Source organism: Oxyura jamaicensis, chromosome 4 (genome assembly GCF_011077185.1).
Source record: "Oxyura jamaicensis isolate SHBP4307 breed ruddy duck chromosome 4, BPBGC_Ojam_1.0, whole genome shotgun sequence".
Lineage (NCBI taxonomy): Eukaryota > Metazoa > Chordata > Aves > Anseriformes > Anatidae > Oxyura > Oxyura jamaicensis.
In genome coordinates this window covers 49,816,573-49,832,780 of record NC_048896.1, presented here as the reverse complement: position 1 = coordinate 49,832,780, position 16,208 = coordinate 49,816,573, and the positions used below count along the sequence as shown (strand labels likewise).

General features: G+C 34.3%; 1 protein-coding gene across 3 annotated transcripts in view; it reads left to right on the top strand.

The window, feature by feature from the left end:
* GRIA2 (glutamate ionotropic receptor AMPA type subunit 2) overlaps positions 1–2,617 on the top strand; it is a 92,669-nt gene extending 90,052 nt beyond the window's left edge. For all 3 annotated transcript variants that reach the window (XM_035326113.1, XM_035326111.1, XM_035326115.1), the window contains one exon: positions 1–2,617. This exon is cut by the window's left edge and continues 342 nt beyond it. The gene's annotated coding sequence lies outside the window, so the exon portion shown is untranslated.
* The last annotated feature ends 13,591 nt before the right edge of the window (positions 2,618–16,208 follow it).

Sequence of the window (16,208 nt, the reverse complement as noted above, 5' to 3'; positions counted from 1 at the left end):
CAAGTTCAAGATGAAGCTTGACTGACATGCACAGCTAACATGGAAGTACTGTAATCTAACTGAAGTCGTTGTACAGGCAACACACCAGTTTCTGCAGCCACCGTTGTTAGTCTCTTGGTTCGTATTGACTTAAGCACACTTGACATCAATTGCATCAAGATGTGACATGTTTTATAAGAAAAAAAAAAAAGAAACATTTAAAATGAAAAAAATATTTTTAGGTATTTTCACAAACAAAAACTGGCTTTTAAATAAATTTGCTTCCATAATGGTTAAATATGACAGAGAAAAAAATGAAAAAAGAAACAAAGGAATCTAGACTGTGGGGAAGTGGAATATCAAAACAAGGCTTAAGGCATCAGTTCCATATTTTTCAAAGCCAAATATGTAGTGCTGAGAAGAGAAGAAATAATAATTAAAAGGTTCAAATCTTGTAATTTAATATTGTTATTAAAACTTTGCTGTATATCCTATTCTTTAACATTTGGTGTTAATATCAAATTACTTGGCAATGCTTGACATTTGAAATAAACTTTTTTTCTATGGTTTTATTTGCAAGTGTTCCATTAATTTTACTAGCTACAGTTGGGTTATAAAGAGTCTGAAATCTAAAAGGACACTGTCAAGGTTGGGTTCACGTTTTAGATTTTGGCAGTGTCGCCATTCCCAGCTTATTTGAATCTGTTCAGCAGTTATTTCTATGGATGAGCCCTAGCTGTGATGCTCAGATACGCATTTTGAACTCTGAAGATTTAAGTTGCTCTGGGTTGGAGTGGTACTTCATACCAGCACATGAGGAGTCAGATAGGTGCTGATTCAGAATCCAGCTCCTCTTAACTCTGACGTGCAGGGACTTATGATCCAAAGATTTGGTTCATATCTATCTCTACTTTTGTACAATTGTGTTCGTAAATATCTGTACAGAGAGAGACTATTCGTTAAAAAAAAGATAAAATGGTAAGCACTAAGAGTGTGTAAAATATTTTTTAAACATAAATCTCTCAATTGTTTATTTAAGGAAGCAGTTAAACTGTTAAAAGGTAATTCTAAGCAGTAGCTAATAACATTCTTTGTTATGAGGGAAAAGAAAAGAAACCTTGGCAATGTCTTTTTAAATTAAGAACAATGATAACTCAAATTAGGTGCAAGTCTGTAGTGATGAAAGTATAAAAACTTTCATGAATCTTACTCATAAATATTCTTTGCAATCTGAAGTTGCCATATGTTTTTAATTATATGTATTTAAAGACGATAGCTCTATTTACAAAGCAAAAAGGAATCCTAGGAGGGGTGCAATCACGTTATTTTAAATGCAAATGCAAATCTAGGCAACATAGTATTTCTCTAGCTTTCCCTGTAGATAAAATAACCATACATTTGGTTTAAAAGCTTATATTTTTCTGCATTGTGGATACATTGTCTCATGCAGTCTTAGTAAATCTATATTTTATTTTAGACTTAAATACAATTTGATATATGACTTGCAGTTTTAGTTGGAATCCATTTTGGGGGGCTTGAGCAAAATATTTCTTGAATACTGCAGAGGACAGAGCATTTATCAGAAACCTTAAATCCCTTTTTGTAGTACAAGCTCTGAGCCTGTTTCTGCAATCATGTGAACGCAGTGTATACTCTTTATGCAGTCAGCAAAGAGGTATATACAGTGTTTTCAGTACCAGACAAACCTACCAGTGATTTCCCCTTGATGAAACTAAACCATTTCTTGATGCATCTGTAATCCATAGGTGTTCTGTGCATTACTGCCCATCAGGAATGTTGGGGAATACATTCTGATTTTTAATGTTTAATGCTAGAATGACCAAACTAAAATAATATTCATATGGTAATCTAAACTTTCTGAAAAAGTAGAACTGCATTACTGTATACAGTGGAAAGCTATTTATTGTACCTCTGGTCTTATTCCTCTGAAAATCGTAGCGTACAAAATCTTTGTCAAGCCTGAACTGATGTATATAACTGAAATAATGTAAAGTTATATTTTCATGTTTTTATACTTAACTACATGATGGGAATACATAATGTATGAGTATTTCAATTACAGATTATATGGATTGGATAATACACATCTTGGATAAAAGCAGTAATCATAGTTTAATATCCATGTTACAGTACATCAGTATATTGCTATATAAAGTATGTCTGTGTGCATTTAAGTGAAAAGTAGTCAAGAGTGATGAAAGCTGTCCAAGGGTTTTTTTAATCATTTTATATGAAAACTGTTAATGGAGCAACCAAAATGTTTATGAACTCAGACTTGTGTAAATTTCAAAATGTCCTTTACTGTAGCTTTTTGTTTACAGTATGGTATCTTATTTTCTGCTTTGTTAAATGAGTAACAGTACAAAGCTGGACATACACTTTCTAAGACATTAATGTTCCTGTTTTTTCATGTATACCTATATGACAGAAAATGCTTCTGATTTTATTTTTCAGTCTGACACATGATGGCTTTTCTGGAGTGTTGTATAAACTTCAATCATACATAAAAAAATCTTCTTAAAAAAGGCAAAAGACCTTTAATGTCTGTTTAGTATTATTGAAATCTGATTCATTATTTATTACAAATGTATCTTCTAAAGGTTTTACAAAGAACAAACCTGTTTGTCCCCACAGACATAAATTTTCCTTGAAGAATTTTGCAAGAAGATATCTTCCCTCAAATCATCTTGTCACTCAAGGGTAGATTTACTGTAGTTCATGTTGTCACTAATGAAGTAATGTAACTTTCTTGCCAGTAATATAATTTTATTTCTGGAATGTAACCTTCTTGATCATGCTTATAAAGGCAGTATGATAGGTTGTTATGCTAGCAAGTTAAATATCTATTTGATAACTCTGCTTAAATATTGTCATCTATTTCTTGGATTATTTTTTTTTCCTTCAATAGATTGTTGATATGTCCAAACTAGAGAAAGGACCTGAAAAATGGCAAGTATTTTTGGTGTATATATAGGTAATGTTGCTACTATAAATCTAGATCTGTAAGAGAGAGTTTGCTCTTAGAGACACTGAAGACTTGAGAAGTGAGAAGTTAAATTTTTTTAATGTATTATTTACTTAACAGTGTGTGTGTGTCATAGGGTATCAGCCTCCTTTTGGCAGGTAGATATGAACAGTGCACAAATAATTGTATTTTAAAATACAAATACATAATTTCAACTGTCTTTTGATACAATTAGTTATATGGATGTAGTGGTCACCAGAAAAACAGTCTGGATGATATCTGTGGAGGTTACTTAAACCTGTTTCATGATATGAAAGTTCATTGTTTATTAAATTATTTGTTTTATCCTGTCATAAAATCACAAAAACTTGCTGAGAGAGTACTACCAGGTCCAAATTATCTTAGGAACTCATATTATATCAAGCACTTAATGATATCAAGCACTTAAAGTCGGCAAATGATTTAAGTGTGGACTTAATTTTAAGCATTTTTCCTAGCATCATTTTTTTTTAGATTACAACATTACAACATAGGAAATTGTATACAACAATGGCACTTATTTGACAAATTTCATTCAATATTTGCCAATTAATAAGTTGTCCTGAAACTTCACTCTTGCTACTCCTAATACTCAAAACTGTGGGGCTACTTCAAATAACTCTATGGTAAAATTGCCCTCCTTTCTTTTTTTTTTTTCTTTTTTTTTTTTTTTTTGTCTCCACCTTAAATGCTATCTTTCCTCACTACCCAAAGACATAGATACATAAGTATGTCTAGATCTAATATCTGGGATGTACAGGACCTTGAAGTGAAAACAACTTCATAACAAGAACTCTGAATTAATTCTGACTTGCATTTAGTACATATTAGCTCTTTGTATCCCAAGCAATATTTGTAATTTGTTTTTAGAAATTTCCTTAATGTAGTGACTATCACTTCGATGATAACAACTTCAAAATTGGTTGTTTAGTGCTTTAACATACAATTTATTGAATTGGTATACTTTGGAAAAAAAAGTGAAATCTTTAAAATATGATTTTTGTAAACAAATGGAAAAAAAAAAAAGGAACATGTTAAGATAAAATACAGAAGTTCTGTGAATTACAGATCTAACTCACATGCAACTTTAATGCTTCATGAGGTCTTCCTGCAGTCCCTTACCTTTTAATTAGGGCATGTTACATGATGTGCTTTATTTTCTCTTGCCCCACTATATGCGGTTAGTTTTAATGCATACTTTTTTTTTTTTTTTTTAGCTTGGTAGGCAGGTAAGAAGTATAATTACTGTATATAATGCTTACTATAATAAAAAAAAAGAGGATTTCTCAGTCATTTAAAAAAAAAATGTTATAGCTCATTTAATATGTCTCTATTAAAGAAGCAGTGATGATAAATGTGGGAAAGATTTCTTGGGTCAGCTAAATCCGTAATTCAAGTGTCATCATCCACTACACTATTCTTATACCAATCTCCTTTGTACATCTCTTATTGCTAATGAGAATGAAAAAACTGGCTATCTCTAGAGAAATTTCAGTGTTTTATCTACGTGAGTGGTAAGAAAATACTTTCTTCATACCTAAAAGAAAAACATGATCTCAGTTAATTCCACTGTCCAGTGAATGGCTTCATAGCATTTACTCAAAATTCTTCCTCACAGTACGTTTAACTGTCACCGAACAGGAGAGGACCATTACTGCATGCTGTAGGCATAGAAAAAAAGTTTAATTTCTATTTTTTTTTTTAACAAATGCTGACTTTTAAAGACCGCCTTTTCTGTGTTAAAGCAGTTATTCATACTAGTCTTCCTTTTAAAGACCGTGATTGAATATATATATATATATTTCATTTAATATAAAATTTGTTTGCTTTAAAGTTTGCAACCCTGATTTTGAAAATTAGAATTAAAAAGAGCAGCTAAAAATTAGTGCCTAAACCAGCTCCTTGAGATTGTCCTCAGTTCCCATCAGGAGGTGGGAGAAATGCTACAAAGAAATGGGTTCCAGTGGACCCCATGTGCCATAGACCTCACTGCCTCCTCTGCATCTTCTCATAGACAAAAGGAAGCAGGTGAGCAAAGTTGAGGTAGGAGTTGGAGTGGTGGTTTCATGTCACTCTTTTGTCCCCCTCAACCCTGACACAGCATCCAAAATAGACAAGAAATAGAACTTAGCCCTGTTTTCAAAGGGTAGAAAATATGCTTGCAATTAATTCTTTTCCATTTTAAAGCACCACTGTTAATGAGGTTTGGAAATTATAATTCTGTTTCAGTTTATAGTAAACAATTCTTAAAATTGGAAGTAAAACCTGTTTACAGAGTCTCATTTACTGTCAGCAATGTATACAAGTACTAGCTTTTCAGATGGATCCTTCTGGCAGAGATGCTTTATGGGAGCACCAGGAACATTTTGTTCAAAATATATTTGGAAGTTTTTACATGACAACTTTTTACATGATTTTTGTATTGTTACTACATGTCCTTCAGCACTGTGTTCAAGTTAAGAGAAAAATGCAATTAAAGAGGTCAAGTTATGGCTCTTTCACTTAATAGTATGCTCTACCAATACGATAGTATATTTCAATAGTTGGTTTTCTTATGTGTTTCAGTTTAAATCACAAACACATTTTGGGTTACCTGGTATTCCTACATAGTGGAATATTCACAGAAATCTTTTCTGTTTTTGAAAGAGTGGATGCTTTTTATACTGTCACATTGACTAAAGATATAGTAAAACAACCTTCATGATTTTCTCTCAGGTGCTTGCTTCTATATTTGTTACTATTATTTTTAATAATGTCATGAAATACTGGAAGAGTATTTACATAAAATTGGAATTAAGTTGCTTGGCAGCTGATAGGATTAACTGTAGTGGAAATTTATCATTCAGTTTAATGTGTTAATTAATAATTGGAGTTGCTGGTAGGTGAAAATGAAGGTTGTGGATGATCTAATATATATATATATATATATATATATATATATATCCATTCACCAATATGGAAATGCTGTAGTTAAACTAAATTAAGGCTGAATTCGATAAGGCCAGGATTTCAGATGCATATTCAAAAAAGATAACTGCAGCAATAATTCATAGTAGGGCCAGTAGCAAGAGAAAGGTTCATTATCAAGTGCCTTACCACTGTCAGTTTGAATAAATGTGGAATTTCATATTTCTGTAAGACAGTATGGTAGTCCCATAGGGCTCAATCAACAATAAATTCCATAACTTCAAAATCTCACGTAGCCCCGTGATGGTCTTTTTTTCTTCCACTTACAGGATTAGGTTCTACAAAATTTCTGTGAGAAAAATGAGTGTGTTCCACACACACACGTACAAAGCATCATTGCAACTCACTTCATCAGTAGGGATGATGGGTTTATGTGTGTATATATATATATATATATATATAAATATTTTTTTCAGTTTAAAGTGTCTTACCTGTTTAAAAATCTACTTGATTGGAGAGGCTCAGGTTTAGTTAAATCTAGCATTATATGAACAAGGACAAATAAAGCATAACTATTCGTAAGCTATTACTTGATTTTCTGAACCAAAATTTCTATAAGAAGTTAGTGCCTCCAGAAAAAATATACTGGGCATTGACAGGGCTTGATACTACACTACCTACTTTGAGCACAGTGCAGTGATATGCACTGCCATGGTGCTGTGGCAGAGTTCTGTCCACATTTTGTATTATTTTTTATTGGCATAGACTAGTATAAGCTATAGGAAATCACCATCACAAAGTAGGCCTGACATTTCATTTTCAGAAAAAAATCTATTTAGCGGTTGTATCTGTGGCATTATCATGTTCTTTAAATCTGCACTTTCTGAATATAAAAATAAAGCATGGGATAAACATTTTTAAAGCCATTATCTTCATTGAGAAAGTTATTTTACTTAACATAGCTATACTTACCTGAAGTACTTGCTTGCCACAGGAATACCTGTCACTTTTTTTCACTCCATCTTCTTTTAAATTCTTGAGGACCTAATGATGTTCTATTAATATATATAGATATCTTTTTTATTTTTTTTTTTTAATTATGGTAGATCCACGGTACATGTGAGAGGTGTTTATCAGTACTGCTTCTTCCAACTTATAAGCTGCTTTCTATTGGAGATCTTTGTAGTTTTCTACATGTAATTTACTTTTTGATCTTTTATCACTGGGAGAGATTTTTGGAACACTGAGGAACGTTGAGTGTTCTTGTGAACACTGCTTGCTGTTTTGAGATGTTGCCCGCAGCTGATGACTGTGTCCAGTGGACTGCATCTTTTAAAGAATCTTTCTCAATCAGCACAGTCAGAGGGAGTAAGGTAAAATACTTTGGTTGGATTCTGCCTTTCTGAAGACCAGAGGAGCTGGAGCATTCATTTCAGCTTGGGTGGGAATAAGTCTGAACCTCCCAGCCACCCATGTGCAGTCAAGCAGTGATCTCTGCTGGGGTCACCACACTTGTGCTAACGCTGGCAAAAACTGAACTGTTAGCACAGTCAAGGTGCAAAAGCTATTTCTTCACTGTTAATGTGATGCTGAGGGTATCAGAGCTGCCCCCTTCTTCCCCTGTCAAAACTTCCAGGAAAGCTTTTTTTCCTTCAACGAACAGCATTCATCCACATATGGAATATACAGAATCTAACTTTGAGACATTGCATTAATATAAAATAATCATACATTTTCTTGTCCTAAAGGAAACTCAGCATTCATTCTCCCTCCAGAAAACTAAGCACAGCCATCTTGGCTGGGTGAACAATTTTATGGAGAATTTCCACAAGTCAAAAATGTTACTAATTTATGAATATGAATTATGACATCATGTATTGTCATAAAAAAAAACTGTAAACTTCCCAATAGTCAGGATCATGAGGTGTTATTGGTTTGGTAAGATGCTAGGTTATATTTTACTAAGTGGGCAGCATTTTTATATGCACAATGTAATATGCTACATAAATCAGAGACATATTGGTTTGCTTATTGGCTTGCTGAGTGATTTTTATGCAGTGTCAAACTTGTATAATAATTTATATACAAATAATGCAATTATGTTTTTTAACTTTTTAAAGGGTATCCTTTGATTACTTACCAAAACCTAAATTAGAAATAATTGAAGCTGTCCTAGTGCAAAACTGCTCAATGTGACAACACATCAGAACTACAATATTTTTTTCTTCAGTAGGGAGGGGAAAAATGTATCTTGCTATAAGGAATTGGAAGGAAAAAAAAAAAAAAAAAAAGGTGGATAAGAGAACACAAAAATGTCAAAGTGACTAGGATGGGGTTTTGAAGCCATGACTTTTACTGGTAGACTGGGCAGTGCTAGGTTAACAGTTGGTCTTGATGATCTTGGAGGTCTTTTTCAACCTAAGTAATTCTATGTTTTCAAAATATAATGTTGATTAAGAAATAAAGTAGAACTTAAGTTCTCATTTAAGTTAGAAGGTTAGAAGATGTTTGGTAGACTTTGGTGGTGGAGCTGAATTTTAAAATGCGTCATAATGAGTTTAGACACTGAATATGGCTTATTACATTTAAGGTTTAGATCTATCTACTTCCCATGTATTAGCTATTTCAGGCTACTTTGTGAAATTGCTATGAGCCAGACTTACTGATTAACTAAATCCAGTTACAGTTCTGGCTGTCTGCATCGAATCAGTTTTAAATCCAGGAGCAAATTAGACCATTTTATTTCCAAATGAGGAGTTTCTTTTCAGCTGGCTTGCTTGTGTTTTAAAGTCCATTTCAACAGCTAAGTAGAGTAATTATTTTCTTTACTTTTCTTTCTGGTGATGCTCTTTGGGTATTTGGGTCTTTAAAAGCTGTTGACTAAAATTAGTTAAACGATGAAAAAAAAAAAATGTTTGCCAAGGAGAAATGTGGATTATCAGTCAAGCCAGTATATTTTTTAAGACACTGGCTTTTTTTTTTTTTTTTTTTTTTCCTGCTGAAAGTACAGAATGCTTCATGCTATAGCAGAGAAAAAAGATGAAAGGCTATATATAAGATATGAGGAACTGTTACAAGAGAATATAGGTGAGATTTTGTTTATATTGCTTATATTTCAAAAAGTTTTATCTTTCTACTTGTTCTCCTTTCACTACAGCTTTTTGTAAGGAAAAGAAAGACAATTTTCTCTCTAATCATCCTGTGCTCTTACATGCTCTGATCACATTGATTGGCATCAGGAAGCCACCTGGATACCTTGGAAAATGTGCCCTTGTTGGTGTAGATAGATGGTAGAATTGCCCAATATAAAAATAGATGTTTTCTGTCTGATTTCATTTCCATGTGGATATGATTTTTCACTTGTTTTGTACAGTTTTGTTTGTGGTGCAGCTGTGGATGCAGAAATCAGTGGAGAAAATAAGCCAAATATGTTGTTTCTCAAAAGAATAGTATAGAATATTAGAGAGCACTCCTGAAGAGTCTCTGCAGGAAGGTATTTGAAAAAAAAAAAAAAAAAAAAAAAAAAAAAGCCTTTTAAAAAATTGACTTGTCTCTGAGCATCCTTTAATGAGAGGCAAAGCTATGTGGCTTCTGTGTTTTGTAATTTTCTTCCCCGGAGAGAAAATCCTTTTCTAAAGGTCAAGAATCTACATACTGAGATACTTTTGCAGACTCAGCCCTAAATGACTAAAAAATGTAAGTGCTGATATTGAACATGCGATGAAATGCACAAAATAAATTTCTTTAAAAAGTAAATTAGTATGATACGTTACCTTTCAGTTATTTCATCAAACACAGCAGTCTCAGCTGTTGTCTTTGTTTGTTTGTTTGTTTGTGGTGTGGGGTTTTTTTAGTTATTATATTATTATTTTGGATCAGTATGAAATGCGTGTGACTTAATGCTCTTTCTCCCTCTAAAGTAGAATTCCATCACTATTACATACCATTTGTAATTTCTAGTATGAACAGATCTACAGTAGATGTCATCAAAATCATTGTCTTATGGAGTTCATGTTTTATTTCAGCTTCTGAAGAATTAATCCTGTATGTAAATCCTACCATCAAATATTGATCCGATTGGTAGGATTGTTGAATACTGATTTTGGTAATAAAAGTGTTCATTTTTTCTAATAAATAGAAATGAAGAAAATTTCTAAGAAAAGTCTGACAAGGAACTGTCACTGAATCATACAGGATCCTTTTCCCACCTGCTCATTTCAAACCACTGCAACGTATATTATGAATACTGTGAAGAAGAAAATATGCTGTTTTTTTCCACCACTTTCACAATTTGAAATCTGGATCAGAAATAGGATAGCATTGTTACTCAATTTTATTTTATTTATTTTGTCCATTATTGTCTTTGTGACTGAAACATCTGGCACACTGTTTTTCTCCCTTTTAGGAACAAAAAGATGATGTATGGGACATCACAGATACAGTTCTGAAACCCTCTGCAGATACTGTCATTTGTCTGTATAGATGCTTGACCATTTATTGTCTTCATTCCTCTCGGATCTGTATGACTGATAAGATATAAATCTTCTGGACTTTGTATGTCTTCATGTTGGAAAACTGTTTCATAACCTGTTAACATTCCCTAGGTGGCCATTAAACAATGGTTAATGATGTCATTTAGATACAACATTTAATTTATATAATACCTTGAGGCATATACAGTGTTTTACAAATAATTAAATTTTCATGGCACTCTAAAGTGAAGCCTTAAGCATGCAAGTTAGAATACTGAGGATAAAAGATGATAGTGAAGAAAGGTATAGGAGAGATGAAATGTGAGACTTTGCAGGCCAGTTGTAGTGATGTAAACATATTTTCTGTTTTCTTTTGTGTTTAATTCTAAAGCATCCATCTATGATTCTAAATTTTCTTAATAAATAATGGTGTAAGATATAGAAAAATGTATTGCAACTTCCACCTGGTGACAATACTTACTCCAGCTAAAATGGTTTTTGCTCTAATGGTAATAACTGAGGAAAAGTAAGTGACTGGAACTTGCTGAATCATTCTGTCTTTGCCAAATAAGTGTTTTTTGTTTGTTTGTTTTTGTTTGTTTTTGTTTGTTTGTATATTTCTCCACTTTTCTACCCTGAATTTGAGGAGGCAGTACATTTTGATAGTGAGTTCTGAAATCAAACCATTGTGACACCTAGATATATGGAAATTAGCTTTCAGATTAGCTTCTTGCTGTGATTGAGCTCAGCAGCTTCTATGTCTTCTGCAAGATGGATTGCCGTCTGTGTTGTTTTACATGTTAGTGATTGTTATAAATGACAATAAGAACCGTAAAAATTTAAGTTTCCATGTTAATAATCTTTCCAATTCCATTTGTCTGTGTGCTCGTGTTCAATCAACCATGTAAAGTGTCTTATTTCAGATACATTCAATTGTAGTCAGGCCTGTAATTTCCATGTTTATTTGGAGACTTTATTAAATAAATTACATAGCATTCACTAAACATGGAGTTAATCTTTCTGTTGTTCCTTCAAGTTGATACAGACTTGAGACCTGGTTTAATCATGCTATTCCTTAGAAGAGTTCTTGATAGAGGAATGGTAGTACACTGTCCATAATTTTCTATGCAAAAGCTACCCACCTTTCTATTTAACCTTAATTTTACTTTGGTGAAAAAAAAAAAAAAAAGTTTGATTGACATAAAACAAGGTATTTAATGAACTCTAAAACCCATGTATTCTCCTGCATTACAATCTGCATCACACCCACCTCAAAAGCACATCTAACCTGATCTCCAAATGAGGAAAATAATGTATCATTGTATTAAGAATAATAGTTTTAATCTTTGGATTACAATTTTCACAAAAAGCCTGTTCTTAACAGTAGTGCTGATAACAGTTTTGTTGAAAATATACATTTGCACAAGTAAATTGTGTTCAAGCAGTGCAGGGATGGATGGCTATCACTTTTTATAGAACAGTTTCCCTTGAAAACAAGTCTTCTTTGAAAGGAAAAATATCCTGACACTGAGTTCAAGAGATATCCTGCTTCCAGACACTGCATATTTAAACGCAGAATGATCCATGCATGTATAAACAGTGAAGAAAGGACAAGGGCTGGGCCATTAATTGGCACAAAGTAAAATACTTGTGTCTAGGGACTAAAAATGGTAAAATGTGAATTTGGAACCATTCCTGTGTCCATTTGTCTATCCATTTGTCTGTTTCATTTTTCTCTGCAGGTTCCATAGGAGGAAAAAAAAATAATAATCACACATTTCCTTTTGCTGGCAAAACAAATAGAAAATAAAGTAATAACTTCAGGCACCAGACATGGCACATATACACAGATTAGATTGGTGAAAGCCTCTTGCATAGTTTATATATTTATTTATTTATTTATTTATTTATTTATTGTATATATAGATTTTTTTTTTTTTCTACAAACTATCTTCTTATCTTTTAAATGTTCAGTGTGTCTGGTATCTAAATTGAACAGTGAAAATCTCTTATAAGCCATTTATCAGATTTTTCCTCTACATGCCTTTGTCAATTAAGATTTCCCCGGTGATTTCCAAATCTCATCAAAAGACTTCTTATAAGGAAGAAAGTTAGACTGACATGAAGATGTTTGAGACATCCTGCTTGCAGGGAGATCTGTGCTACAGATGACTGGCAGAATACCCAGAATAGCAGTCTTCTGAGACAGCTTCAGAGTTTATTTTTCACAGTCACTGGGAAATGAGACAGAAGGGGGGAGAGAGAGGGAGAGAGAGAGAGAGGAAAAAGACTTTAAATACACAGAAATTATATCTATGATTCTGAAGTGCTAGCCTGACAAATGAAAAAAGGCCGGATTAGCATTAAAACACATGTTAAACCCATGGGCCATTTCCAGTGTCATTAAATCACTATTAAATGATGATTGTCAAGCATTAATTTCTGTAAGTAATGAGCCAAGCATGCTGCCAGCCAATTCTAATGGACAGTTAAGGAATGAGTGTCCCAGTGATCATTCCCATTCAGCATTTTGTGTGTTGTTGCAATAGTTTTGGAGTCTAGGAAGGTTTGCTGTAATAGATGGAGGCTATTCCATGCCCATTTCCTTGAGTGCATGGGAATATTCTTGTGTGTTTAGTGTAGCAATATAGATGTCACCTGTGGGAAGTAATTAGAGTGAGTGGAGGAGTGCTGAGTCTTGAATTTTGAGGAGACCTGGAGATTTCTTTGGACAAAGAAGCTACTTGAGGCTGAGATTTTTATTAAAAACTTTTGGTCCAGTCCCCCTTGGTAGAATACTCGCATTAGGAGACACATCTGGATTAAGTTAAGAGATTACCAGAAATACCTAAAGTAATAGGACTGATAATATGAAGAATCTTTAACAGAGGTCAGAAAGAGTAAGAACAGATTAAGATCAGCCCACAATAGATTTTCCAAAAGCTATTAGAGACCAGTTTTGTGTAGGTGTTTTTTCTGTTGTTGTTTGTTTGTTTCCACACGTAAATATATTAATACCAAAAGAGAAAATAAGGAGCAGATATGCACTGGTGATTAATATCAGTTTAGTTGTAACTTAGAGAGTTGGTGTATATTTGGGTTCAGTTTTGGCAACGAAATCTGGTGAATAAATTGCAGAGGGTTTCTTCTTTAAAGCAAAGGAGCTGTAAGATAGGAAGGAATATGGATGAAGGAGATTGCATTACAAAAGTGAATGTTACACTGGAAGAGGAAGTTCACAGTTCTGTTAATAAAATATCAGCATTACAAACAGCTGTGTTCTAATATACAACCCTGACAAAAGGAGGGGAAAAGTCATGGTGAAATTAGCTTCATGAAATGAAGGTGAAATGCTGAAAGAACTGGATGCATTTGAGGACTGAAGTTATAGAAAGAAGTCTAAATAGCATAAAATGAAAGGCACTTACGGTACTTGAAAAAAAAAAAAAAAAAAAAAAGCACAACATCAGATCAAAGGCAGGGGGGAACCTGCTGTTTTGCTTCCAATGCCAGCCGATAGTGAACAGCCCTTGAAGACTGGAGATCACACATACCATGTGTTTTGTTGGAATACTATCGTGGCCTTCAGCAGCTTGTGGTTCAGGGACTCCTGTAGACACAGATAGTGTCTCTGGATTTCATATCCTTTCCAGCAACTTATCTAGTCACTCTGAAATCATCTAAACTTTTGGCAGCGAAAATATCCAGTGTCAGGAATTGTCATGTGTTAACTAAACATTTTGTGTGTGTGTGTGTGTGTGTGTCTTAAATCTGTTACCTGGTAATTTTTTTTTTTGTTGCATCCTCTTCATCATTCTTGTAGCATGACATTTCTCATTCTCCCTGATCTGAAATGAGAGGCTTGTTAGCAATCATATGGAAAAAAAAAAAAAAAAAAAAAAAAAAAAAAAAAGTTGAGCCTCTTTCATGTAACAAACTAGAAGTAGGGGAAGAACTTCCTCCCAAGAGAGCTGCTTACGTCTAAAAAACAAGCTGGTACCAGAGAAAGGTGAGAAAATTGTTATGGCATAAATTTTGGGTAGATTGCTCTGAAACTAGAGATTTTCACAGAGGAACCTCTTGGCAGTCAGGTCAGAGGGCTGTGCCCTGCATAGGCAGTGTTCAAGTGAGCATGGTTATGGAACGGCCGTTTTTACAATAGATATCTCTCAGAGGACTACCAGGTCCCCATTGTCAAAATATCACCTCAAGCAAGGGTTCAGAGCTCAAATACATGCCCTTGTCTCAGGGCTAGCTCTGCTAGCAAAATCATGAAAATGCATTGCCATGTGTGAGAGCTGGTGATAGGATTCAGTTCAGTAGGAGGCCCCTTTCCACCACACACTTCTATATGATCTGGTATGACCTGTGCAGTCAGTCAGATTTACGTGTCTATGTATGTCAGCCATTTTACAAAAAGTCAAAAAGGCACATGGTGCCCTTGTATCTGCTAGCTCTGTTATTAAAAGTGACTTAAAACAACAACAACAAAACACTTTGCTTTGAGTACAGGACACCTTGGTTTTATCCCTTCTGTTTTGTGAGCACATTTATGAAAAATCTCTTTTCTGTCCTGCAGGTGTAACTTTCATTTTGATTGCTACAGAGTATTTTCAGAGCTGAAATGCAAAACCAGATCCATTTTGCAATGTACAGCTGAACAGTCACTGGGTAGAATTGGTGCAGAAAGGATGGTGACTGAAGAGAAACCTGACCCAATCCTTCTCCAGTGGCTCTTAAGGACAAAACCAAAAATTCCATGTTTTCAGCAAAAGAAGGACAGAAACAAGATTATGCCTCCCACATGGACATCTTGTAGAGTCAGGGTTCAGTTTTTACTGAGTAGGATTTGTCCAACAGAGTTAAGTACTCCACAGGACGTGCATCTGCATTAGGGGCAGATACCCTGTCAGTGTGGATTATTCTCTGTTTTGCTCCAAGGCTCTGATCCTTTCATTGCCCAATTGCATACACTTTTGTTTGTTTGTGATTTCTGCCTGAAACAAGCCAGATAACTCCCTCACAGAGAGAGCACAGACACTGTTTAAGATAGCTTGGCTCCACCATTCGTTTCTGACAGCTGAGATGCAGTGTGACCATCTTGCTCAGTTTGTGCATTTAGGCTGCTCTGAAAGGTGGTGGCCTTGAAGAGTTTAAATGTGAATCAGTTTAAATGTGAAGAGTTTAAATGTGAATTTAATTTGTAATACAGGCTGCCCAGATGGGATAGGTGTACAACAAAGAGCTCGAATTCTGCAGAAGGCATAACCTAATAAGGGGTTACCCTGGGGGGAGAGGAACAAAACTCAGGACTCCTCCTGCCTACATGAGCATTGCAGCTCCTGGAAAAAACTATACTGTCTTTGCCTGCATTTCTTAAGCAACTGAACTTGGCAAAAGGTCTTGTCAGACAGACACTGAAAAGATGAAAACACCTCCAAAAGCATGATTACAGGCTTAGATTGAAGCTGGACATTCTGAAGCTTTGTTTAGTTAAGATTTGAATGCCTTGTACTATGTCAAAAGGCAGATGTTGAAGCTCCCAGTGAAAGATGCTTAGAAAAACCTAGGCAGCTTCTGAGATGGGTGGTAGCAGATTGCTAAAATGCTGTGAGGCTTTAAATCTTAGATGTAGACATCTTTTACAGATCTAGCTGAGAGATTTCCTTGATAAATTCTTAAATTACCATGAGTTGCTTTGTTAAGTTACAAATGAGGTATAAGTAACCTCTCTTTTACTACTGATATCTGTGAGGATAACCTTGACAGGGAGCCACAATCTGTGCATCTTTTTTCCTCTCTAAAGAGAATGCACCTGATGTGCT